The 27,402-nt window shown below is 48.2% G+C and overlaps 1 protein-coding gene and 1 non-coding gene across 2 annotated transcripts in view; one reads left to right on the plus strand and one right to left on the minus strand.

The window, feature by feature from the left end:
• PHACTR3 (phosphatase and actin regulator 3) overlaps window positions 1-27,402 on the minus strand; it is a 186,254-nt gene that overhangs the window by 126,899 nt on the left and 31,953 nt on the right. The gene's annotated exons all lie outside the window — the stretch shown is intronic.
• On the plus strand, window positions 6,757-6,828 carry TRNAW-CCA (transfer RNA tryptophan (anticodon CCA)). Its single transcript has one exon. It is a non-coding gene; the product is annotated as a tRNA-Trp (tRNA).

Below are 27,402 nucleotides of genomic sequence, written 5' to 3' on the forward strand. Positions count from 1 at the left end.
TCCTGCTTGGACCTAAGACTTCTGTGTACCTCACACCATCACTGCACAACACCTAAGGTCTCTGTCCCCTCGGGACATACTGACTGCATGCTGGAATGCACTGCAACTCGGGGGGCATGAGGCAGGTGTGCCTGGCTTCCATGGAGCTGACAGTCCAGTGGGTGAGAGAGAGAAAGACAGAGAGGGCCTCAACTTGGACACTGACAGTTGGTTCCGGGTGTCCCAGGGAACCAGGAATGTGCTGGGGCAAGATGAGCAAGGGAGGCTTGAGCTAGGATGGGAAGGGAGAGGAGGAGTCCACCAGGAAACATAAGTGTGTACATGCTGAGAGGGTGGTTCCAGTGCAGGTTACAGCAGGTGTCAAGGTCATCAGATTGGAAGAATCGCCACACCATCATGAGGCCAGAGAGGCAGGGAGGGACCCGAGCAGGCAGGTGGGACCAGCACAGTAAGGAGTTGGGGGTGTTTTTAGTCTTACAATTCATGGGTAGCCCCTGAGAAATTTTAAGCAAGATAAAAACATGGCAGAGGGGGTGGGGTTGGGGTGGTTGGATATTGCCATAATGAGATTAAAGGTTTAAGAAGATCACTCCAATTATGCAGCGAAACCCAATTAAGTGAGCCTACCAGAGGAAGGGTGGAGGGGGGCGTCGGGATGCAGCCGCCTCCTCCCAGAGGAGGCACGAGGAGGCCTGGACCTTGGTGGTCGGGGCTGGAGGTGATGAGAAGCAGATGGGTACTCAGGGGCGGAGCCTGCAGGATGCAGGAATACTGCGGGGATGTGAGGTGAGGAGGGAAAAGGCCGAGTCAGGTGGGTTCCCAGGTTTCTGTTTGCCAGGAGGGACGCAGAGCCTCTCCTGGGAACACTGCAGGAGGATAAGAAGTTGCAGCCTTGGGTATCTTTCTGAGCCTCAGTTTCCCCAAGTGTCAAGTCAGGGGGCTGGGCCACTGTGGAGTTTCCCCCTTGTCTCATCACCCAAGTCTGGGCCCCCAACCAATCCAGACAGCACTCTCATATCCAAACGAATCGCACGGGAGGGGACAATGGACACAGCGCTCAGCCCACACAGCTTGACAGGCCCCCCTGGGGGACCATCCCCCTCAAAAGTCTGAACCATCTTCAGACACGTGCGAAATAACACAGGACTCAACTTCACCCAGCCCTGCTGTCTCTGTCACACTCCACTATTTGACAAGCTGTCTTTCTCCTGAGTCATTCTCTCCACCTGGCCTCAGACATGACCTTCAGGCCATTTGGCCTCCTGGCCACTCCAGCAACTGTGAGGACAGACACTAGGAACTGAGTCCTGCCCTGCTCAGGACTGACTTCCCATGGGTTACAAGGCGAAGAGCTCCCCTCCCTTCCCAGGGGTTAACGTCTCTGCCCTCAGCCCTTGCAAACCCACATGGCAACTCCCCTGGCACAATGATAAGCCCGCTCCTGCAGAAAAGTTGGTTCTTAAGATGTGCATTTAAAAATACCCATGGGATGCTGTGGGTATATATAGAGAGAATGAAGCCAGGCACCTCAGCCCACACAGAATGTAAATATATGCCTTGAAATCTATGTTGTATCCTAAATAGAGGCCTGAGATATGAACACCACCAAATAATAGAAATTAGTCTTCAGAGCAACTGTGACGTCAGCCAGCCCGATTCCCAGAACAAAGGCTTGCAGCCTACAGGGCTCTGCTGCCTCTGGTCTTGATCACTTCCAGATAACTCCAGTAACAGAGCTGCCCCCAATCTCACAGTCTGAGGGCTCATCATTAATTCATCCAGCATTTATTCACTACCTCCATCATGTTCCATAAAAGGAGGTATAGAGGCTTACAAAAATGCCTATGGCAATAAAAAAAAAAAATGATAAAACAAGAGGAGAAAAGAAAACACATGATTTTGGCTTAGATACACAAAAAACACACACTATAGGATTCTGTGCAGATTGGAGCTTTGAGATGAAGCTGGACACTGGGCTTCCTAGCAACCCCGGTGAAGACAGAAACACAATTAGACACATTCTCAGAATCCGAAAAATGAAGCAAACTCTGATACTAAGAATAACGTCTTCCTCTGGCTTCTCACTAAGTGGATGTTCAAGATGGAGTGGGCATATTCTTCATGCTGTCCCACCAGGGAGGGGGAGGGGCTAATACAGCCCCAAATGACCCCCAAACTTCACTCCATCAATTCCCACCTCCTGATCCTGCCTTCCATTAGTCTTCTGAAAATTTGTCAAGAATCCTTCTTGTACAGTTTTCATTAGTTTTGTCAAATATGTACAATCAGCTGTGGGATAATTTATATTTTAAGTCTACTGACTTTTTGGACCTACATAAAACTTTATTCCTCCACTTTAATAAGAAAGTCAGAATCAATTTCCAGAAATGTTAAAGCGGCCACAAAGTAAATACAATGGAAACAAGTCAATGTAATTATATTCTGGCAGACACTGTACCCTTGCAGGGCTCCGTGCCTGAGGCTGTTCTCTGCCTGTTAGAAGAGGGAAACCAGCCAGCAACCAGTGTCAAAGACACACCAGCCACAAACTAAAAATTTCTCCTTGATCCACAACCAGAAGACTGAAAGGGAATTCAAAGAGAGTAGCCCTCTCACCTCGGGATTCCCATATGACAGTCAGAGCCCCATCTAAGTTATATCAAAAACAACAGTGCTCACAGGGCATCCGGGACCACTGCCCACCTGGCAAGTGTGTGTAGCCAGTGGCGAACAGGTAAGGATCTGTCCCAGGTACCATCCACTCCACCCTCTTCCCTTTGGTGAAGTGTCACAACATTTCCCTGCACACTAAAGAAATTAGTTTGTAACACACTGGAGATTTACAAACAGGTCCTACTCCACAGAGAACATGAAAAGTACTGTTGGAGAATCATCTCTGATATCTGCTGGGAGCAGTGTCCACACTCTGGGAAATGGGTCCCATCATCAGCTTCAGGGCATTTCAGTGTCAGTGACGTTCATGAGTCTGAATCCAACTGATACTGCAAACAGGGCTCATTCATTCCCTGGCAAACATTCCCTGGGTCCTGGCTTTCCTCTCTTTAGTTCATTAGACTTTTCTTTAATCCTCTGCTACTCTGCTTTTTGAAATCTACTAAAAAACATCATCAACATCATCACTGAATCAGTACCCAGATACACAGCAATCACCATTGTGCCAGATGTTGACACTGTTTCAAACCTTTAAACATAACTCATTTAATCCTCCCAACAGCCCTTGAGACAGGCACTGTTACTCTCATTTTACAGATGAGGAGACTATGGCATTGAGGGATAAAACTGGCCGAGGGCACTGAGCTAATGAGATATAGGAATCAGGATCACATGACCTCTAGGTCCATGATCCTCACCACTCTGCTCATCCCTTTTCAGTCTCACAACGTGAGGCTGCACCTAGAAACCAGGCACCTCGCAAGGTGCAAGCTGGCAGTCGTGTCCATATGGCTTATCAGAGGGAAAGCAGGCAGGAAAGTGAGGCACAGGGTGCTGCCCACACCACATGCCGCGTGAGTGACACAGCCCCGCCCACCGCTGTTCAGTGTCTGTGTGTTCACGCCTCCATTCATTCATTCATCCATCCATCCATCCAACATGTAACCCAGCAGGACCCTCTGGGGCCCTACCAGGACAGACCCTTCCCGCATGTCCTCCTCTTTAGCTCTTGTCTGAAGTCCCGGGATAGCAGTATTTACGCATCTCCTGGGTTGTTTTTCAGATGCCAAAACCAACACCAAATGGAAGACATTAACCACTTGATAACCATGAGCATGCAGTCCCCAGACCTACCAGCTCTGAGGATAATGTTAACTGTGACATCGCTTGCCCTCTAACCTATCAACCAATCAGAGAACTGTTCACAAACTGATCCCACAACCTGGACCCTTCACCTGGCCTCAAAAAAATGCTTTGCTAAAACCCATCAAGGAGTTCAGGCTTTTTGAACACTAGCTGCCTGAACTCCTTGCTTGGCACCTGCAATAAATGCTGTATTTTCCTTCACCACAACCCAGGACCAGCAGACCGGCTGCACTTGGTTTGGTAACAAGCAGAATCATTGGTGGCCTTCCTCTAAACAGTGGAGGGAACTATAGGCGAGGTCCCCACCCTGTGACATGCACATTCCGTTGGCACAAACACAACTCACCAGCAGACAAAAGCATCATATAGGTAGGGTGGGGGTGGTGCTTACCTTAAGTGGGGTGGTTAGAGAGGAGGTGACATTTAACCTGAAACCCGCAAAATAATGGGCTGAGTAACAAGCTGGGGGATATTGTCCTTAGTGAAAGGACAAGAGGAGCAACCATGAGAAATAGTCTGACAAGTTCAAGGAACATGAAAAAAAAAAAAAAGCTAAAGGGGCAAGAAGGTTGTGCAAAACAGGGAGAGATACAAGAAAACACTTGGATGGCACCAACCATGAGCCTGGAGTTGCACTGTCTTTCATCCTTGACTCAAAGGACAACCTAGGAGGTGGGTACTTCCAGCATCACCAGTTTACAGAGGAGGCAAATGAGGAAGGAAGTCTCAAAGCTAGCATGCAGGGAGTGGGTTCAAGCCCAGGCAGCCCAGGGTTCTGATTCCACACTCCCAACCCGGGCCACACGGTCACCGCTCACGGGATGGAGGATGTGGTGCCTGAGGGAGGCAGGTCTTGGAGGTCATGGTTGGGGGTTTGAGCTTTATCCAATGGCATTGGGTCTTCCACGGTGGCTCAGTCTGCCTGCAATGCAGGAGACCCAGGTTCAATCCCTAGGTCACGAAGATCCCCTAAGAAGGAAATGACAAGCCACTCTAGTATTCTTGCCTGGAAAATCCCATGGACAGAGAAGCCTGGTGGGCTATAGGCAAAGAGTGGTACAAGACTGAGTGACTAACACTCTATCACTCTGTTAATGGGAAGCAGAGTGGGACAAGATCTATTGGCACTTTAAGAGCCTCTCTGGCTTCCCCAGAAGCAAGGGCAGAAGCAGAGAGATCATCAGAAGCCAAATGACAGTGGGTTAGAACTGGATGGTGGCAGAGGGGCCACAAGGAGGGCAGAGGTGGAGGTGGTGGGTCAAGATTTCATACCACACAGGGGCCTGGCTGCACAGACAGGCTTCAGAAAGCAGAGAGGATGTTTCAGCTGAGACAGGGGCTGGACCTGGGGGCCAAGCTGGGCTCAGTGACCTTGAGTCAGACAGCTTGCTTCAGTGGAAGATACCTTCATCTGACCACCCATCCACCCAACTAGCATTTCAGAGCCTGACCAGGGCTGGGAGTGATGCAATAGCAGGTCAGCAGATATGACCCGTTAGGCGCTCCCCACCCAGGGAAGGAGTCTTGCAGGAGAGGTTGCAGGGGCAAAACTACACAGACACACAACAGGCAGGACCTCAGGGGCCCAGAAGCCCTTCTATCACAGAGAAAAGCCTCATTCAGCTTGCACACAGCCTGTGACGGTGAACTCCTGTCTCACCATCAGCCGTAGGGTAGACAGCAAACAGCACAGACAGTTCCCATCTTCCTCTGCCTGACCCCAGACCACCCATAATGAGAAGACTCTGCAGGTGCCCTCAGCACAAAAGTCAGCTCCAGACCAGAACAGCACACTAGACTGTTAGGACACTACACATGAGGCAAGCACCTGGCCCATGTGCATGTCCAGCTCTCTGCTGCTGCTTTCTGAAGCAGAAAAGGTCAATCATGGCACTAGAGGTAAGCCTGCAATGTGAAGAAGAGGCCACAAGAAATAGGGAAAAAAAGAAAAAGAAAAACCACAGAAGAAAGAGATGAGTCAGGAAGCGGATGATTTAATTTAAAAACACAAACTCCAGTGAGGATTCTCAGAGTGAAAGCATGTGCTCTAAGGGAATTGAAAGCTGTCTGCTGTACTCCCCCCACCACTGCATGTCCCGGGGCCACCTTCTGCAACCAGGACTGACAAGTCCCACCCTCTTTTTTAGGATTGGTATCTCCCAAGCTTGTTCTAGACTAAACAGCCACAGTCCTCAGTATCCTTGCAAATTCCAGTCTGCCAAAGTCCTTTAGAAAACATAGCGTCTCAAGGGAACTCAACCTTGAGCAGAGGGTCAAGGTGGACCCCAAGCTCCATTACTATATACAATCTCCATTTAGCAGCTGCTCAGCTCAGCAAGATCCAGGCACAGATACAAGGGTGATAAGGTGGTTTTAGGGGACTCAGGGACTCAAGGCACAGTCACAGAAATTAATCCCTTTTCAATTCGCCTCTATGCTTCCAGAGAACATTAAGGGAGAACCTTAGCTTGGTGCAAAGATGATGCTGACTCCCCCAGACCCTTGCAGATCTTGGTGTTTTAACAAGCAGAGAGGGTCCCTTGGGTTAGAAACCTTAGTGGGAGACCATGAATGCATGCTAAGTCATTTCAGTTGTGTCCAACTCTTTGTGACCCCGTGGACTGTAGCCCACCAGGCTCCTCTGTCCGTGGGATTCTCCAGGCAAGAATACTGGAGTGGGTTGCCATGCCCTCCTCCAGGGATCAAACCCACATCTCTCATGCCTCCTGCATTGGCAGTTGGGTTCTTTACCACTGGCGCCACCTGAGAAGCCCCAAAGGGAGACCATGTCTAACTAAATGATATTTTATATTCATTGTTTAACTTTTATGGTTACCTTTTATCAAAAGCTAGTGATACTGGTTTTCCACTTGAAGTGGCAGCAAAAGATTTCATTTTAAAGTGGGTTTTAGATAAAAATACACTTTCTTTTGGGCTTCCCTGGTGGCTCAGAGGTTAGAGCATCTGCCTCCAATGCAGGAGATCTGGGTTCGATCCCTGGGCTGGGAAGATCCCCTGGAGAAGGAAATGGTAACCCACTCCAGTATTCTTGCCTCAAGAATCCCATGGATGGAGGAGCCTGGTAGGCTACAGATTAAAAGAAAATATTCAGCGAAGTCACTATAGGTGGCAGATGTGTGGGTTGAGGAGGGCGCTTCAGAGCACGTGGTGTCTGTCTGTCTGTCTGCCGCATCTGGGATGTAGAGCCGCCGCTCAGCCCTTTGATGGATGCTGGCTTAGGCCACCAGGTGCCACCTGCCATGTCCACGGGGTGTCCCACTCATGCCTCAAGCTCAATGTGGCCTGAACGAACTTCTCTTTCCCCATAGCCTGCTCCTCCCTGAGCGGTCCCCTCCCAGGCCAGGAAGGGAACTCCGTCCTTCGGATTCTCAGGACAAAACCTGAGGGTCACTCCCAGCCGTCGCTGTCCCCCTCTTCCTGATCTGCGCCCCCAGTGGGTCCTACTGGCTGCCTCTCTTCCTGCCCCCATGGTACTCAGGCACCACCATCTCGGCCTGGACCATCGCAGCAACCTCTAAACTGGTCTGCCACCCTGACGCCTGCCTGCCCTCACCCCGTGGCCTGGGGTTCCCCAAATCCTAGGTCCAACCTCTAGTCTCTGGGTTTTAAACCCTCCAATGGCTCCTGGCACGCTGGGTGCAAAACCCAAAGTCCTGGTAGCCCCCTCCCACGACCTGTCCGGCTCTCTCCTGCTGCTCCCAGACCCATGAGGGGCTCCCGCTGGGGGCCTTTCCCCTGAAGCCTCTCCCCCCTCAGCTGATGGCTCATTTCCTCCCTGCCTTCTAGTCCTGGCTGCAGTGCCCCCTCCTCAATGAGGCCCACCCTGACGCTCCATTCAAACACTCAGCTGTCCCCCGCCCACCGCAGGTTGGCTTCCCTGCCCCTGACCTCCCTCCCCTTGCAGGCAGGGTGAGTTCCTACCGATGACGAGTACCAGCTACTGCAGATCTCCCCATCGGACACAGGGCCCCAGGACCTGCTGACATGCCTGCTCTGCTCACCGACCTCCCCACAGCCAGAACAGTGTCCACACTCCAGGGCAACAGACAGCAGTTCAGCTCAATGAAGAGACCTGATTCCCATTCATGTCTGTTCCTGGTGGCGCCTGGGCTTTGTGAATCCAAGCTGGGGACTTGAAGTTTATCAACATTAAACTTCTCCATGTTGGCTCAGCCTCCCAAACGGGCTGTTGATGTGTGTTTGACAGTTTGACGCTTAGTCACACCGCTAATGCTTTTATCAATTCTATCATCTACCCAATTGTTAACCTGCCAAGTTGTTAAGGCAAATATTGATGGTTCACAACTTAGGAGAGAGCCCTGTGGCACTCCTCTGGAGAACTGGGGGGTCATCACTATTACAGTTATCAAAATGTTTTACCATTTTTTTGAATATAGCAAAAAGTAGAAAAAAATAGTAAAATGGACAATTACATATACACCAGTGAGACTCCAAAATTGTTACATCTTGCTGCATATCCTTTGTGTGTGTGTGTGTGTGTGTGTGTGTCTGACCACCACCCAGAGAGCGACCTCATAGGAAAAATCACAGGTCAGCAAACTTTTTGTGATAGGCCAGATAGCAAATATTTTCAGCTGTATGGGCCTACGGTCTCTACCTTTTTGCCTTTTTATACTGTTTTAAAAAGCAAAGACATCACTTTGCCCACAAAGGTCCATCTAGTCAAAGCTATGGTTTTTCCAGCAGTCATGTACAGACGTGAAAGTTGGACCATAAAGAAGGCTGAGTGCCCAAGAACTGATGCTTTTGAACTATGGTGCTGGAAGAGATTCTTGAGAGTCCCTTGGACAGTAAGGAGATCAAACCAGTCAATCCTAAAGGAAATCAACCCTGAATATTCACTGGAAGGACTGATGCTAAAGCTGAAGCTCTAATACTTTGGTCATTCGATGTGAAGAGATGACTAGTTGGAAAAGACCTGGATGCTAGGAAAGACTAAAGACCTTGATGCTGGGAAAGACTGAAGGCAGGAGAAGAAGGGGATGATAGAGGATGAGATGGTTGGATGGCATCACCGACTCAATGGATATAAGTTTGAGCAAACTCCGTGAGATAGTGAAGAACAGGGAAGCCTGGTGTGCTGCAGTCCATGGGGTCTCAGAGTCGGAAAAGATCGAGCAGTTGAACAACAACATGGTGTCTATCGACTGCTCCTGTTTGGAGGGTCACGTGAATTACTTGCTGGGGGACGCAGCCCTGGGCAGTCTGCCTCCAAGCCCAGAGGCTTAGCACTCGGTCACCCCGCCTGCAGGGAGTGAGGAGCCGGGCCTGAGGGTGGGCAGGAGAGCCCAGAACAGACTAGAAGACCCCTCAGCCTATTCTGCACTCCCCACCACACTGTTGGGGAAGATTGTGGGTTTGGGGGTCAATGGGCTCATGATCAGGATGAGGGGCAACTTCCTTAAGCTTTGAAACCTCAGTTTGCCCATCTGTGAAATGGCAGCAATGGTAGGACCATCCTCCCAGGCCCTGGTGAGGATGAGACGGGATGTGCAAAGGGCTGGCACGTGATGTGTGCTCCCCGAGGGTGCTGCCAGGATGTTAAAGGTGAGCTGTTTGTTTACCAAGGTGAAACTGAACAATTCTGGATTCCTATTGTGCTACTTATTCGGATCAGGAGCTGTGTGGGGAAAAGGAGGAGAGAAACAAGGACAGAAGGGAGCTCAAGGAAGGGAGGAAGCAGACAATCCTCAGGGCCAGGGAGCAGTGACCCCCCAGGGCCCATGGTCAGCACCCTGCATGCTCCCCTTCTGTTCCAGAACTTTCTCCAGCTATTGCTAACTCCACCCATCTCTTGGTCCCCACTCAGCCTCTAGGAGCTATTCCCCAGTGTCACAGGCCCTGAGCATATGGAATTCTCCTTTTAACAACTGGGGTTAAACCACAGGGGCACAGCTGCAGAAGGAAGCTTATATGTCAGGGCAGAATCGACATCTCTGAGCCAAGCTCAGGAAGGACCTTTATACCAGTACCAGTAAGACAGCCCGGAAGAGAAAGGAACCAGGGGCCCGATGGTGTCCCAGGGACTAACTGGGACAACAACAGCTGCACATATGCTCGCACACATGCCTGACACACCCAGAGCAACTGAGCTCTAAAAACCCACCGTGGTGCACATGCAAAAAAAAGACTAGATGAGCCCTCAGTCCTACTATGGTTCCCAATGTGTTAATAGGATTTTTTGCACTTGCAGAAAAGTGGTAAGACTATATAACAAACACCCCCCAGGTTCAGCAATAGTTAATATCTTGCTCTATGTATTTCATATATTCCTACACACATACTTCTCTTATAGACCATGGGCACTGTTCAACCATCTTAGAAGTAAGTTTTCTAAAATCGTGACACTTCACTTCTAAACAGTTCAGTCTTCAGCCCCCTAAAGCAAGGGTTCCCAACCTCCAGGATCTAATGCCCAATGATCTGAGGTGGAGTTGATGTAATAATAGAAATAAAGTGCACAATAAATGTAATGCTTTTGAGTCATCTGAAAACCATCCCCTCAATCTGGTCTGTGGAGGAATTGCCTTCCGTGAAACCAGTCCCTGGTGCCAAAAAGGTTGGGGACTGCTGACCTAAAGTAACATCACATCAAACCAACTAATTCCCTGGATCATGTAATACTCAGCCCCTTTATCAAATAAACATTTTCTCTAAACTTGGCGTTTCTTTTTCAACTGAGTTCATCTTCATCCATGTGGACAAGATACAAACAGAAATCACCCACTCTGCTGTCTGGACATTTTCTAAAATGGTTCTAAAATCAGGCCTCTTCTCCCCACTCTAATTATTCCCTGACCTTCACTGTGACTCTACAGCAGTGGTTCTGAGCGTCTCTGACCAGCAGCAGCAGCCAAGAATGCACTAGAAATGGAACCTCTTGCAGGTCTTCTGCAGACCTGCCCCAGAGCCGCTCAATCAGAAACTCTGTAGGTGGGGCAGCAATGGCTGGTGTGACAAGCCCTGCCCCCTCTCGGGGGAATTCAGATGCAGGCTCACAAACTGAACCACTGCTCCCTGCTCTCTGAGCCAACATCTGGAAGAATACTTCCTCCCCTCTAGGTACTCACTGTGTCAGCTGGGAAATTAACAACAAAAAAATAATTGGTTAGATTTCATTTTGCATGTATCTTTAGAAGTAAAAGGGTAATACCTTAACCTCCTGCCTAAGTAATAACAATGTGATATGATCAGGCAAAGACTATTTCTGCCCCACAAAAAAACAGGCTACAGAACACACTAAGGTCTGCAAGTAGATGGGGTTCAGCTGTGACACGTCAAATTATGTCAAGATGCAGTGAAGAAAGAGAGCTAAAAATAGCACCACCAGGCTGCGCAGAAAGGGTTCTGGTTCATCAACTCCAGGACCAGAAAGAAAAACATCCTCCGGCCACGCCTCAGGTCCTTGGAGGCTTCGGAAAGGAGACTGTCCATATGCCACATGCCCTTATGCCCACACCTACATGGGTGCAAAGGGGAGGACTCCAAGGGAGGCAGGGGTGAGCAGGTTGCTCCAACGATGATATTTTATAGTTTAAAAATAGAATGTTCTGTGTATGCAAGGTATGAACAGTCACGCCACAAGCAAAACTATTGCCTTATGTAATAACAACAATGTAATCCTGTAAGTCATAGGCTGTGAAATCGATTGCAAAGACTCAGGGCTCAATTGCTTGGCAACCAAAGAGTTAATACCAAAAATAAATAAATAAATAAATAACCAAGGGAAAAAAGTCTAAATCTATTCCATGTAGATTTAGAGAACTCAAACTGCAAGCTGCCCATGGGTATGGCTCTGGAGAGAAGGTCATTTATGGTAAGGAAATAGTACATTGTCATGAGGGCTTCTTCTGTTAGCTCGCCTGGAAAAAGTTGTGAAATTAAACAGCAGCAATTTTGCAGCGTGTCTGCTTTTCTGGGAATGTTTGCTTCTTGGAGAGTCACACCGAGGTGACAGCTAAAATGATTGCTCCAGGACAACTGTTCCCTTTCTCTCCTTAATCAAACCATGTATCCTTGATGATTTCTGAATGAACTTCAAGCATGGTGTTTTGGGTTTTCTTTTATGATGTGTTATGCTTAGATTTCTGTAAGTGGTTACCATCATTATGAATTTGCATAAATCTGTAATTCATCCTCACAGTATAACATGCCAAAGACATCCCACAAAAGGACTGCTACGTTACCATCTTTGCTCTCCCCACACCCTCTCCCCGCGTGGCCCCCCACCCCCACCACATGCCCAGCTAAGAAAAAAAGCAAGCATTTGGGGGATGGGATCTGGCAGTCAGAAAACCACCCTCTCCTGAAGAATTTAGGATCTACATCACCATTTCCCTCCGGGTCCAAAAACTTGCCATTTAGAAAGACAGTAGGGCATGATGATCAGGAGCCAACTTTGCTTCCAAAAACTTCCCCCGACCCACATTAACACTGAGAACTAGCCTTCCCATCTCCCTCTTTGGCCCCAACTCCAGATAACCAACCTCACTGGCAAGCCATTTTTCAGAACCCCCCAATACAAAAAACGGTGCTCAGCGCAAACTCACAGAAAAGCAGGCTCCTCCCCATCCTCCACCTCCCAAGCAGTGATTCTGGAGGAGATTCCAAGGGATAATGACTTCTGCTGGTGCAACATTTTTTTCCAGATGCTAAACGAAGCTTTAAACCTCCATGGTTGGAAACTTCCCCTACTTTGAATTTTGACAAAACCCGGCTGTAGAAGAGGACCCAGTGCACTCAAAATGCACATCGATTTCAATCTATTATTTCCTGGAAATTATCTTACAAGCTGGAGATGAAAAGGCATCCAGGTGGAATTTTTATTTTTAGCCCAGAAGTAATAGGTTAAAATAGCATTGCTGTGGCAACAATAGACTCTTTTTCTGGTCTCTGTGGCTGGAGGGCAGGGCGGCTGGCTAATCCTGGCCTGACCCACCAGAAGCCTAAGACACATAAAAATAACCCATCTGTGGGGAGCAGGGCACATCCACCCCTCACCCTAGACTCCCCACCTGACCATTTAATTCAAGAGGTCGGGGAGTAGGGGTGGGGGGGTTGGGGAGGGGAACTCTTCCCCCCTCGACTGGGCCTGCTGCTGTTCACATTTGCAAAGTCTGCCTTTAAGAAGCCTCCACCGCAAAAAGACGCCCACTGCCCTCCCTCCGGTGGTGGTGTCTGGGGGATCCTACTCACCTTATGGTCAAAGAATGGTACCGAATTAAGGCCCTCATCCTCCCAGGAAACTCTGCCTCCCTGCTGGCGCCCGGATCCCGTCTCCCCAAACCTCTCTCCGAGGGAGTGGTTGGCAAACAGCCCTGCAGCGTTCAGGGCTAGCTCAGTTCCCCGAAAAAACCTCCAACCCGGAGCAGCACTGCAATTGTCAGGACGCTCCCGTCTGCCTTTGGGGGCTGAACACCATTATTATCCGTAAAACATTTTTAAATATAGACATTGCAGGAGTGCGGCCGGGGGCGGGGTGAGGAGCGCGGCCCAGGGCCTGAGGAACCAGCTCAGGACCGGTCCCCCTTGCTCCGCTTGGTCCCCATGGCTTGTCCCCCAGCAGTCAGGAGGCTGCCCGGCCGGCAGCTGGCCAGAATCTGAAGCAAGCCCCGAAATCGCACCCCTCCAGCCACCTCTCCTGGCCTCAGGCATGGTGCATTGGTTACAGGGGTGCTCTCCCCACCCCCACGGCTGCCTCGCTGACCTTGGGGAGAGGGTGCACCCTGGCCATGCACAGCCGAGAGGCGGCTGCTGCAGTCTTAGGTCAGGAGGCTGCCCGGAGCCAAGCCCGGAGGGACCAGAGAGGGACTCTGACCTCCAACCTCAGTTCAAGGATGCTGAGGGCAGGACCCCTCTGCACCTTCTATCCCAGGCATGGGATGGGCTCACGTGAAGGCCCAATATCTATTCTGTCTGTACCTGTGTGACTGGCTCAGGGGCTCCGCCCAGCGAGGAGGGCCCAGAACAGGGTTACTGGGCCTCAGCACTGTCGACATAGGGGCCACACCCTTCTCCATTATGGGCCGGAGTATTGTAGGATGTTTGGCCTCCCAATTCTCACTACCTACGAGATGCCAGGAGCTCCCAACCCCAGTTCTGACGACTCTCCAGCCACTGTGATATCCCCTGGGGGACAGAACTGCCCTTGGCTGACATTTCTGCTCCAGAGAATGGCAGCTGTGGGTCTGGATCCTGTCCCACCACCTCACGACAGTGTGGACCTAGGAGAGCGGCTGCTCTGAGCCTTGGTGCTCTCATCTGCAAAGTGGGTAACAGGCTGTCCAGCACTCAGTCCAGGGCCAGGAACTGCTTAGCAAAGATCCTGCTATTGGGTCAGCCTCACGGCACCCAGAGGGGCCCAGATCCTTCCTGAGGATGGACATAAACCCAGGGATGAGGGCTGGATTCCGGAGTGAGGCTGACCCAGGTGTGAGTTCTGCATCCACCACACTGTTGCTGGGGTTTACCCCAGTGTACAGTGTACACCTCCCCAGGGCTGTAGTGAGATGAGCTGAGATTAGGTGAGCAAAGTGCAATAAAGGTTCCCCGAACAGGAGCTGGGGGGCGGGAAGGGGAGGGGAAACAAAGGGAGGGGGGCAACCCCAAGAGCAGGGCCCAGAGGGGAGTCAGCCCCCCCCCCACAGCCCTGTAGTGAGCACACACGGTGTGAACACGGGACACTTTTGGGGAGTTATTCCACGTTTGGGGCTTCCCAGGTGGCTCAGGGGTAAAGAATCTACCTGCCAGGCAGGAGACCAGGGTTCGATCCCTAGGTGGGGAAGATGCCCTGGAGAAGGAAATGGCAACCTCCTCCAGTATCTCTCTGGAAACCTCTAATTCCAGCAGGCACAGATATATTGCTTCTGCCTTTCAGAAAAGAGGCCTGGTCCTGCTAATGATACCTTTCTGTTCTCCTGCCGGGGAGACGTGGGGGGAGGCCTTGGGTACTGAGGAGCCAGCCGGAGGCTCTTACAATTGAGGGGCAGCTGATTTCGGCCCCTTTTCAGCATCAAGAAACCCGAGGACTGGAATCTTGGCTGTAGGCAGAGGATAGAATATAAACAGTTTACAGTTCACTGGGTAGCCAGGCCTGTCTCACCCTCACTGTTGATGAGCCCAAGGCAGGCCCTTCTGTGACCCCTTTGTCTGGTGGGGAAATTTAGGCTTGGACAGGTAGAATCAGCTGCTCCCGGGCCACACGTTAGGAGCTGGCCGGGGGGCGGGGGGCCTGGCACAGAAACCACCTCTCTCTGAATTGGACCCGGGTGTGACCCTCTGCAGCACCGAGGTGACATCAAGGGGCCACGAGTCACTGTCCAGCTCAGGGACAGGCCCAAGAGAGCACCAAGTGAGGTCAGATCCAAGGACCGCTCCCGTGAGCCCTCCAGTCAGCTGACACTGGCCGCATGCTGAGCCCCAGACGTAGCTGTGTGCAGAAAAAGAGAATTCAAGGAAGTCCCTGGGCCAAGTCACTGAGCTAGACGGGGTTAACCACAGAAGTACCGCTTAGCCCAGTGCAGGGCTCCCAGGAGGCATGCAGCCCCCTGGGACCAGCTCTCAGGCGGATGATCCACAGTCACGCCCTCCTGTCTGTACTAGGGAGCCCATCACCGCTGGAGCTCTCTGACCAGGTCTTACTGAGTCCTCCCAGGGGCTGTGGAGGGAGGTACTCCATTCCTCTTGTACAGATGGGGAAACTGAGACCCAAAGAGGCCTCGGTGGGCGGGGGGCGGGGGGGTGCGGAGGGAGAGGGAGGAGGGAGAGGGAGGGGAGGGAGATCCCAACCGAGTCTTAGGACATCCCCATCACAATGATCCTAAATCAAGTGAGAGATGACAGATGAATCACAATTGTTCCAGAGGGATGCCCCAATAGCTCCAAGCTTACTTAAATTCACCAACCATATTGATTCAGACGATGGGGAGACATGAGTGAAATGAGGTGCCCTCCTGCCCTCAGACACCTCCCATTTCTGGAACAGACCCCTCGATCGACCCATTGGCAACTTCCTGGGCTCTACCCCCAGGGTCTCTCTCAATTCCATCCCCTCATCCCCATCAACACTAGCCTAGCCTAAGCCATGCCCATTTCTCCCCTAGAAACCCATCGCCGTCCACTCACCAAAGGCCAGGCAGAGCGGACTTCCTGAATCCTCCTGGAGAGTGGGGTCAGGGTGGGTTTGCCCACCTCGTGGACAAGGAATGGGGGTAGGGGGTCGGGGTGGATTTACCTGCCTCGTGGATGAGGAACAGGGATGTGGGGCAGAGAGAGAGGCGGAAGCTGCACAAAGGGCCCGGCTGTGCCTGGGGAGACCAAGACCATGGGATGCTCACACTTACTTTCCTGCCCCATCTGCCAAGTAGCAACAAAGTCCTGTTTTATCTCACATCCCAGGAGGGTACACTATCATTATGTCCAGGTGGGGATACTGAGGCTCAGGGAGGGCATGTGACGAGCCTGAGGTCATGGTTAACATGCAGCAGAGGGCTAGAAGACTGTCACCTCTCTGAAAATTAGAGCTCCAGTCCCGGACAACCAGGAATGTGTCTGCGCACAGATTACTTCCTTTACAGCCCACATGCCCACAAGGGATGGACACTTCTATCATCCCCAAGTCAGAGATGGGAAACTGAGGCTCAGGGAGGCAACAGGTCAAGGCCACATTGAGGAAGCAGAGCTGGGGGAGCACCCTGGTGTCGTGGCTCCAGGACAGGACTTCCCTGCAGACGCTGTGGCCGAGCGATTCTCTGCAGTGGGGGCAGCCTCTCACACTGCAATATACTGAGCAGCATCTCTGATCTCTACCCTCTAGAGGCCAACAGGACTTCCCTCCCAGTTGTGCCAACTAAAAAGGTCTGCGTGCATGCATGCTCATTCCCTCAGCCATTTCTGACTCTTTGCAACCCCAGGGACTGTAGCCCACCAGGCTCCTCTGACCATGGGACTTCCCAGATAAGAATACTGGGGTGGGTTGCTATGCCCTCCTCCAGGGGATCTTCCCTACCCAGGGGTCAAACCTATATCTCTTACATCTCCTGCATTGGCAGGTGGGTTCTTTACCACTAGAACCACCTGGGAAGCCCCAAACAACTACATCTACAGGTTAAACATGGCCCCCAGGCTGCCTGGACCTCAAGATTCTATCTTTTCCACTAGATTCAGAAAGGAGCAGAGGTGGGTCACCTCCCGGGGTGGCCTCTACACCTTGTGGCTTTCAACCCAGGCTTAAGAGAGAGAGGGGAACACATCACAGCTCAGGGTGATCCATGTCTTACTTCTGACCTTCTCTGGTGAGGAGCAGGACAGCGAACGGAGTGCTCTGCGGGCAGCCCCAGCTGGTAGAGACAGCCTCTGTCCCCATTTTACAGATGCGGGGAGTGAGGCTCAGAGAGTTCCAGCCACCAGGCTGGACTCACACAGCAAGACAATGAGAGGGGCAGAATTTGAAGATGTGTCTTCTAATAATGCCTAACTTCCGCTGCTCAACTGCATTGTCCATCTCTCCATCATTTCCAGGAAGGAGCTGACTTTGGGAGAACCCGGTCTCATATGAAAGAAAGATCCTCCACAAAAAGGGAGAATGTATGTCTCTGATGGAGGACAAGAAGCAAGGGGCTGTACCACCTCCATGAAACCAACAAGCCCCACTTGGAACTTAGCCAAAAGCCTGACAGTCCCAGCACACTCTTGTGGTCGACTCAGCAGAAGCCGCTGGTCATTTCCAGCTGTTAATTAAACAGACCATCCTGACTCTGAAGCAAGAGCAGGGTCTGACTGACTCATGCAAACCTTACTCTCCCAGCACACACTCTTGGTCAGACTCACAGGGACTCTGCTGCTGATAATGAAGTTCTGCACAGTTGCTTGGCAGCGTGGCCAGCACTGCGCTCCCACGTCCTCTGGTGTCTGCGACTAAACCCCAGATACAGGTGACCCACTGAGTTGATAAGAGATTGGGATGTATCTTACCTTCAGGATAGAGGTGAAGGTCAGAGAATCTCTCCTGCCATCCCTCTGTGATCAAGAGGGCTGGACTCATCTGGCCTGAACTGGCTCACTCCCATCACGTTTGCTCTACTGAGCCGCCTTTTGCTTTTACTGCTGGGCCCTGCATGCACACTACATGCTAAGATTGCTTCAGTCATGTCCGATTCTTTGTGATCCCATAGACTGAACCACTTCAGGCTCCTCTGTTTAAGGGCTTCTCCAGGTAAGAACACTGGAATGGGTTGCCAAGCCCTCCAGGGGATATTCCCGACCCAGGGATCGAACCCACATCTCTTACATCTCCTACACTGGCAGGCAGATTCTTTACCACTCGTGCCACTGGAGAAGTCCCTAAGGACCCCCAAACTACCACTGACAAATGACCCAGAGCAGGTCCATTTAACTTCCAAGCTTGAACTCTAACCAATTTCCTTCTCCTCTCACAGTGAAGATGCTCCCTCGGCCCCTGGGATCTGGAGCCCCAGGGGACTGGATGCACCTTTGTGATCCTCTTCCCGGTCATCCCACCTTCCCACCAACCTCTGTTAAATATCCCTCCTTCTTGGACGCTCAGAACAAGCAGCTCCATGAGTCCTAACCTCCGCCCATAATCACCCTCATCCCGGACACTCCCTCAGGGCCATCGTGCCCAGCAGATGGCTCCAGGATCCTCCCAACTATCACCCAGACAGTTCTGATGCCCACATAAGGACCAGTCCAGCCCCCTGGCGTCATGAATCCTTGATGTTCCCAATACCAACCCCACCTCCAGTCACCATGACCATGGCCAACATAAGATGGCTTTCCTCAGAGATCTGCCCCGCTACTGAATATGTGAAGCTCCCATGTCTCACTTCCACCTGAGTTGCCCATCCTTCCATCTACAGAGACTTCCAGTCCACAAGGTTCTCATTCCTGCTCTTGGCCCCTCAGCCAGCCCCTCCCAGGTATTCAGTTCAGTTCAGTTCAGTCCCTCAGTCGTGTCCAACTCTTTGCGACCCCATGAATCGCAGCACACCAGGCCTCCCTGTCCATCACCAACTCCCGGAGCCACCAACTCCCATCACCAAACTCATGCCCATCAAGTCGGTGATGCCATCCAGTCATCTCATCCTCTGTCGTCCCCTTCTCCTCCTGCCCCCAATCCCTCCCAGCATCAGGGTCTTTTCCAATGAGACAACTCTTCATATGAGGTGGCCAAAGTATTGGAGTTTCATCTTCAGCATCAGTCCTTCCAGTGAATACCCAGGACCTATCTCCTTTAGGATGGACTGGTTGGATCTCCTTGCAACCCAAGGGACTCTCAAGAGTCTTCTCCAACACCATATCCCAGGTATTACTTCCATCAAAATCAACCTGGGGCCCCATGTCAGGATGTCCTGACAGCACCCAAGACTTTCTCACTCCCCTGACCTCCGCCACACCCTCCTCGCCCCGCCTTCTGTGTTTTTTTCCCCCCTCATTCCTGCTCCCAAGCTGAAAGGAGAAAAAGTCCAAAACCATGCTCCCTGGCAAACTCATTTTATTTGACTTCAGCTGGACACTAAGCACTTGCAGGCTCTCTCCTCATCCCCAGCTATCTAATTTTCCAATCCTCGAGGGGAAGCAGTGAACTCAAACACCTTTGTGTATTTCTAGAAGCACTGTAAATCAACGCAACCCTCCAGAATGGCAATTCTTCATTATTTTTCAAGAGGCACAGAACACTGAACTCCTTTAATCTGTGTCTCAGAATCTATCCTGAAGAAAGGGCCCTAAATACAGAGAACACCACATGTGTGAAGGCTACATGGTTTTATTAGTAATCAGGCTGAAGATTTTGAAGCACTGAAATTATCCAACAGGAGCAGGGCCAGTTAAGTAAATTTCACCAAAGTGGGTATTCCATTGAAACACTGCTTATGCCTGCAATTTTGGAAACTAAATTCCAATTTTGACTACTTGAAATAAATCCTTTTATATGATGACAAAAGAAAATAAAACAAAGTGAATCAGGTGCAGAGTAAGCGTGTTATACTCTCGGGGTGGAAGATGAGAGCAAGCACATAATGCAAGTATGAGGGTTGAGAACATGAAAGTGGACAGAAGAAGTCTACACCCAGGTTATGATGGTCAACAGAAAGACATTCACTGTCCTCTGATGAATCAGGGCAGAAGGTTTCACAGGGGAGGTCAGATTCCGGGAGCTGACTTGTGAAAGATGGTGTCTTGGCAGCCAGACAGTTGGCAGAAGATATCTGGTGCTTCCAGTAAGTGATGCTCGTGAGACTTGAATCAAGGTCTTCATAATTTGTGACACCAGGATATACAAGAGGATGGGCAAGCAGCCCTTTGACCTTTGCCAAGGTTGGGGAAATAGCCAAGGCATGGCTATGATTTCTACCGTCAATGAGAGGCCAAATCCCTAGGACCAAGAAAGGGAAGGTTGAGGATGGGGTATCAGTCAAAGCTGAGGTTAATGGAAGGTGAGACCCCTCACGGTCCTGGGATCCAGGCTGGGTCAGAGAGAAAACTGTCCCAGGAAAGGGCTATGAGATAAGAAGGGGGACTGGAGGACAATGTCACATGGAGGTTGAGAACAGGTGGGGCTGGACAGAGCGCTGGCTGTTTGAGTTTAGTTCTGGAGGAAGAGCCCTTCTAAGGATGTGGCAACAAAGCAAAGAACTGAAGGACACTGAAGACAGTGGTAAAGAACCTGCGTGCACCGCAGGAGACGTAAGAGACTCGGGTTCAATCCGTGGGTTAGGAAGATCCCCTGGAGAAAGAAATGGCAACCCAGAAATGGTCTCCAGTATTCTTGCCTGGAGAATCCCATGGACAAAGGAGCCTGGAGAGCTATAGTCCATGGGGTCACAAAGAGTCGGACATGACTAATCGACTAAGTATGCATTCATGAAGGAAACGACAGCTATGCTTCTGATCGCTCTCAAAATGGAAAGTCCTTTAGCATTATCACTCCTTTTGGGGACTTTTTTTACTTCCTTGTCTTCTTTTTATGGGGTAGCTTACTGTTTTTTTCTTATCTATCTGCTTATTACTGGGTTAACCAAAGAGATCATTTGAGTTTTTCTCTAACATCTTATGAAAAACTCGAACAAACTTTTTGTCTAACCCAATATTTATCCATCAACTACCATTTTCCCAGGCTCCTAAATCAAGTATTTCCTTAATAAAAAAATAAATAAATAAAAGAGTCTACAATGAAATGGGGTTTTTCTCTCCTGAGCATAAGAAAGGAAGAACCACAAGCACCTGTCGATAACTCACGTGTAAGAGTAATGTGGATGTCTCAACAAGCATCACGTAATCATGGACACTCTTCAGTTGATATATTTGGTGAAATATGAAATAGACTCCTTATATGGAATTCTTCCATCAAAAGTAAAAACAGAAACCAGACGATGTGTTGAGCACTTTCAAGCATTATGGGATTCTTTCTGTAGCCGTGTCTGTTGGTGTTTTCAACCCCACTATGCAAAAAAGGCTTCCCAGGTTGGCACTAGTGGTAAGGAAGCCACCTGCAATGCAGGAGATGCACAAGAGATGTGGGTTCAATCTCTGGGTTGGGAAGATCCCCTAGAGAAGGAAATGGCAACCTGTTCCATTATTCTTGCCTGGAAAATTCCATGGACAGAGGAGCCTGGTGGGCCCCTGTGGGGAAACCACCTCTGCTCCCACCCCCACCCCAGGCTAAGTCAAGGCTTCCTGCTAAGTGCCCATCAGACCCTGGCTTCTGCACACACTCCCATCTGTCATTTCTTGTTCAGGGTACATCTCTCCTTCTAGACTATGAGTCCCCTGTAAGCAGAACTGTCTCCTGCTTACCCCCATCACCCCAAGGCCTCGAATGAAGCCTGGCACATAGTAGGTCCCCAACAGATGTGGATGAGTGTGTGAATGAATGAATGGTTCACCTGGAAAGTAGATGCACCTGGAAGGTCCCTAGAGCTCCAGGTTTGCGCCTCCACATGACATCCTGGTGGCACTGATTCCCTTTTTTAGGTTCCTGAGAAATGGATCCAACGCAAGCCATCCAACCAGAAGACAACGGGCCCACAAATCAGGACTGATGGTGGTGGTCACTTTATGAACTAGTAAAGCCAGGGCAGATTTGGGTTTTTGCACCATCCAACTGCCAAGGCCAGTCGTGCATCCAGATCAGATTTCCATCTGATTAGACATCCTGAAAACTCCCACTGAGAGGCAGGTCTGTCACTGCATGGCCAGCCTGTCGTCCAAGGGAGTTGTGGTCACAAGCATGTAGGAAACTACATGTATTGGCATCTTTGGCCACAGAAAGAGTGCCCTACAGGAGGCCAGGCCAGACCGGTTCCCAACACAGTTAAGAAGATTCAGCCAAACATATTCGTGGACATACGTTGCACTCATGGGGCCAAAGAATCAAAATGAGGATCCTGGCAACTATCCATGGAGCATCATGATAGAAGTGACCACTTGGATTTTTCCCTACTGTGATCACACACCACACACCACAGCAATACAAGAACAGCCCAGTTGGAAATGACCACTTTCTCTGGTTCAAACTTCCTTAAATTAGAACAAAGTCATGGTATTTGGGTGAACTCTTCTTCTGATCAGCCTTCAGCCCAATTTTCCTCTCACTACCAGATAATAAGAAACGTTGTAAACTTGAGCAAGCCATTGCCTACTTTAAAATTCTGAAATTTGATATTAGAAAAATGAGAAACCACATCACATGAGGCGATCTGGTCAAACAGACATTCAGACAGCCCCATTCTCTTCCTCGTCCAACAGAATTGTGGAAAAGTGAAGGACATAAGCTGTGCAAACAGAAAGTACTTTCCAGAAGTGAAGTGACAGTCTCCTGGTTTCTCTTTTCTATAATTTTCACAGACAAAGGCAACAACTATTGTAGAATTTCCATGTCTTTAAAAAAAATTGACTAAATTAGAGATGTTTCAAAAAAAAACAACTCACTTTCTGGCTCTCCAAGAAAATGATGTCCTTACTGTGAATATGAAGTGTTTGCTTATGACTAACATTTGTATGAAATCCAGAGTATGGAAATGGAGTGACAGAAAAGATTATTTAAGGAGCTTTTCAGCTGACTGCTTTCACCTCTGAGAGAGCAGTAAGGGAAGAACAGGAGGAGAAACATTCTGATAGTTGAACGAACCTCTGATGGCCAGGTGACAAATGAGAAAGTGAAGAAGCTCCAGTCACAGAATGAGTTTGTACCCATGGGCTACTCTTTCCCACAGTTGAAGTCAGAAAACTGAAAGATCCCTGAGATATGGAGGGTCTTCCCCCTATGGAAGTGGAGGGCTAAGGAGGAAACTCAAGAGAAATCCATCCTGGAAAAAAACTCCAGGTTTTCAGCTACGGAGACCTAGAGAACAGGAGAGAGAGGGAGGAATCCCCTTCAAGGCAATGCAGACGTACACTGCATGTGAGACAGCTGCTTGCCAAAGTCTAGGGGCAGAGAAGCAGATCTGAGAAACTCTCCACTAGAACCAGAGGGCAACCGTTAGTCTCTAGGGCCCCTGTATCTGCTAGCCAGGCTGTAACATGGAGACAGGACTCTCAAGGTTCAGAGAGGTGGGACCTCAGATGTAAAGTACAAGGAGACCTCTCTGAACAGAGCCCCAGCCACGTGGAACGAAAGCCCTGACCCTCCTTTCAAAGCACTTGAAACCTGTAGTGAACGGAATCAAACCAAACCTACAAAAGAGCCCAAACTCAGTTCAACCATGGATGAGATTGACTCGGCGCTCCAACTCTGACAGCTTGAAAGAAGAGGAATATAATGTTGTTTGGTACAAAATGTCATACAAGTTGTAAAAAATAAGATGCATGAAGAGGCAAGAAAATTTGAACCATCATCAAGAGCGGAAATAGACAATAGAAGATCTGACTAGGACCCAATTATAAATTCTTCTTAATTTCAGTAGTTTGGCTATAGAAATGATTAGATAGGGACTTTAAAGTAACTATGATAAAAAAAAATTCTAAAGCATAGTGTGTATATAGAAGATAACATGTCTAAAGAGATGCAGAACTGAAACACATAGAAACTATAAGAAGGATCCCAGTAGGAATGCTACAGTGAAAAATACAATATCAGAAATAAAGAATTCTTTATATGGGCTTATTGACAGACTAGGTAGAGCAATGGAAATGACCCGTGAACCTAAAGACTGGTATACAAAACTCCATGATAGCAACAAGGTAAACTGTAGATCAGGTATATTATCAAAGAAAGAGACAGCTAAAAAATAGCCCTTTTGGCCAAAGATTGGCTCTTCTGCAAAGGAATCCAAATATAATTGGACCAGACTACAGAGGAACTTAAGCCCTTGTATATTGTTGGAAATAATAGAGCAATCAGCTGGCAATTAGTGGAGCCTAATAGCTGGACTGGTGTGATACTAACAGAAGCCAACAGCTTAAAAGAAAAATTAGGGAAGAAACCTTCAAAGAGAGACCTACTAAAAGTACCATCATCTCAGAGTGACTGTGCACAGCTCCAAGGATGCATCGTCTGAGAAACAACATCCAGGGCTCCACAATGGTTGCGAGGGTGGGGAGGGGTGGTGGTAAAACAACAAACTAGCCTACCTAAGTCACAAAACACATAAATAAGAAAACAACAAGAGTGAGGGAAGGGAAAATCAGTATCCAGTGTTGCTAAAATATATTTTCTAAAACACTCAGTTGGGGGGCAGGGAAAGTTATGAAATGTGTAAACAAACAGGGAAATGTAACCAGTATATAAGGGAAAAAGCAGACAAACACAACAGTCTATGAAAGGACCCAGATGTCAGACTTAACAAAGACTTCAAAGCAGCTATTATAAATATGTTCAAAGACTAAAGAAAACTATTCTTTGAGAAGAAATGAGAGGATCTAATGGGAATGTCTTACCAAAAAGAGATTATCAATAAAGAGACAGAAGTTATTTAAAATAATCAAATGGAAATTCTAGAATAGAAAATTACAATATCTAAAACGAAAAATTTACAAGAGGAGAACAATAATAGTTGTGAACTTGCAGAAAAAAGAAATATCAAACTTGAAAGTGAAAAGTATTCAATTTGAAAAACGAAGATAAAAAGTAAAGATAAAGAACAAAGGAAAACAAACAGACTTGGAAAGTCTGGGGTCACCCTTAAGTGCACCAACGTATGCATAACAGGAGTACCAGAAAGAGAGGCATGTGAGAGAGGAACAGGAAGAAAATGCTGGAAGTAAGGATGGCTGAAACATCTCAAGTGTGATTTGTTAAAAAATTAATCCCAGAAGCTCAAAAAGCCCTACAGAGGATAAATTCAAAGAGATCCACATCCAGATACAAATGTTGAAAGATAAAGACAAAGAGAAAAATCTTGAAAGTAGCACTAGAAAACTGACTAGTGTCAAATAAGGTGACCCAAGATTAACAGTTGACTTCTCATCAGCAATAATGGAAGCCAGAAGGCAGTGGGATGACACATTCAAACTGCAGAAAAAGAAGAAAGACTGTCAACCACAAAACTTATATCCAGCAAAACTACCTTTCAAAAATGAAGGTGAATTAAGATATTCTTATATAAATAAAGCATAGGACTCATTGCTAGCATACCTACCTTATAAGAAATGCTGGGAAAATTTCTCAGGCTGAAAGCAAGAGATGCCAGATAATAATTCAAATCAACATACATGCAAAAACAAAGAACATCAGCACAAGTGATTATGCAATTATAAATGTGTGTTAGTAATTATACTGGGTTGGCCAAAAAGTTCATTCAAGTTTTTCCATTACATCTTATGGAAACTTTCTGTTGTTATCTGACTTAAAAAACAATTACATAACAATACAAACTAAGTGTGTGGGAAAAGTTGTATGGGGAAGAAAAATACACCAGATGGTAATTTGAATCCACAGTAACAAAGGAAGAGAACCATAAATGGTAAATAAGGTTCATATAACAAACATTATAAATATCTACTTGATATTGCTTATTCTCTTAGCTTCTTTAAAATATATAAGTTCATATAAAGCAATAATTGTAAAAATGTTTCACAGGGTTTGCAACATATATAGATATAATATGTATAATAATTATAGAAGAAAAAGAAAGAAGAAAGAATTTTATAGCAATAATGTTTCTGTCCCTCATTGAAATTAGCATAAATCTGAAGTATTCTGATAAGTTAAAATGTATTTGGTAAGCTCTAGAGAAACCACTAAGAAAATAGCTAAAAGAAAATTAAAGAAATAAAAATGTGACACTAAAAATTCACTAGTTCAAAAGAAAACAGTTAAAGAGGAAAAGAGGTACAAAAAAGACATATGCGTCATAGGAAACAAAAAGTGAAATACCAGTTGCAAAACCAACTATGTCAACAACATTAAAGGCAAATAGATGAAACAACCCAACAAAAGGGAGAGACTGACAGACTGAATAAAAAATCAGATCAGATCCAACTACACCCTGTTTACGAGAGAAACACTTTAGATCAAGGATGCAAATAAGTTGAGTGTAAAAGGATAGGAAAAGACGTTAACACTCAATGATAATTACAAAGACCAGTTTTTTCATTAAGGTGGCCAAAAGGTAATTTTCTATCTTTCTCTCAATATTTATTAATTAGAACTTTTCTATAAAGGAAAACTTTGCAACATCAACTATTCAGATACCCTGAAATATACAGAAGGCAGAGTAAATGCTTGATTCTTATTTAGTGACTTTAAGGATAATGTGCTGTGTGCTTAGTCACTCGGTTATGTCTGTCTCTATGTAACCCCACGGAGTATAGCCCATCAGGCTCCTCTGTCCCTGGGATTCTCCAGACAAGAATACTGGAGTGGATTGCCATGCCCTCCTCCAGGGGATCTTCCCAACCCAGAGATCGAACCCAGGTCACCCACATTGCAGGCAGATTTCTTTTCTGGCTGAGCCACCAGGGAAGCCCAAGGATACTAGAGTGGGTAGCCTATCACTTCTCCAGGGGAACTTTCCAATCTAGGAATTGAACTGGGGTCTCCTGCATTGCAGGCAGATGCTTTTCGAGCTGAGCTACCAGAGAAGCCTGTGCTGGTGCCCTGGAAACATATAATGGTGACCAATAATCTTTTCAAGTATCATTCTAAGGGCACGGGTTTTAAAAAAAAATAATTTTGATGTATTTCAATCAATTTTAACCATTATTCTCCTTGATACGCAAGCACCTCAGTTTAGCCAGCAGAAAATCATTCAGTTTGGTTCCTATATTCTTTTCTTAATCAATTAATCACTTATTTTTCGTTGTTCTGGGTCTTTGTTGCTGCATGCAAGCTTTCTCTAGTTGTGGCAAAAGAGGGCTACTGTTCATTGTGGTGCATGGTGGCATCTCTGGTTGCAGTACATAGGCTTCAGGCACACGGGCTTCGTAGTTGCAGCACGCAGGCTCAGCAGCTGTCAGCTGCGGGCCCTAGAGCACACGGACTTTAGCACAAGGATGGCTAAGCTGCTCCGCAGCATGTGGAATCTTCCTGGATCAGGGATCAAACTCGCGTAGCCTGCATGGGTGGGTGGATTCCTATCCACT

Source organism: Muntiacus reevesi, chromosome 2 (genome assembly GCF_963930625.1).
Source record: "Muntiacus reevesi chromosome 2, mMunRee1.1, whole genome shotgun sequence".
NCBI classification, from domain to species: Eukaryota; Metazoa; Chordata; class Mammalia; order Artiodactyla; family Cervidae; genus Muntiacus; species Muntiacus reevesi.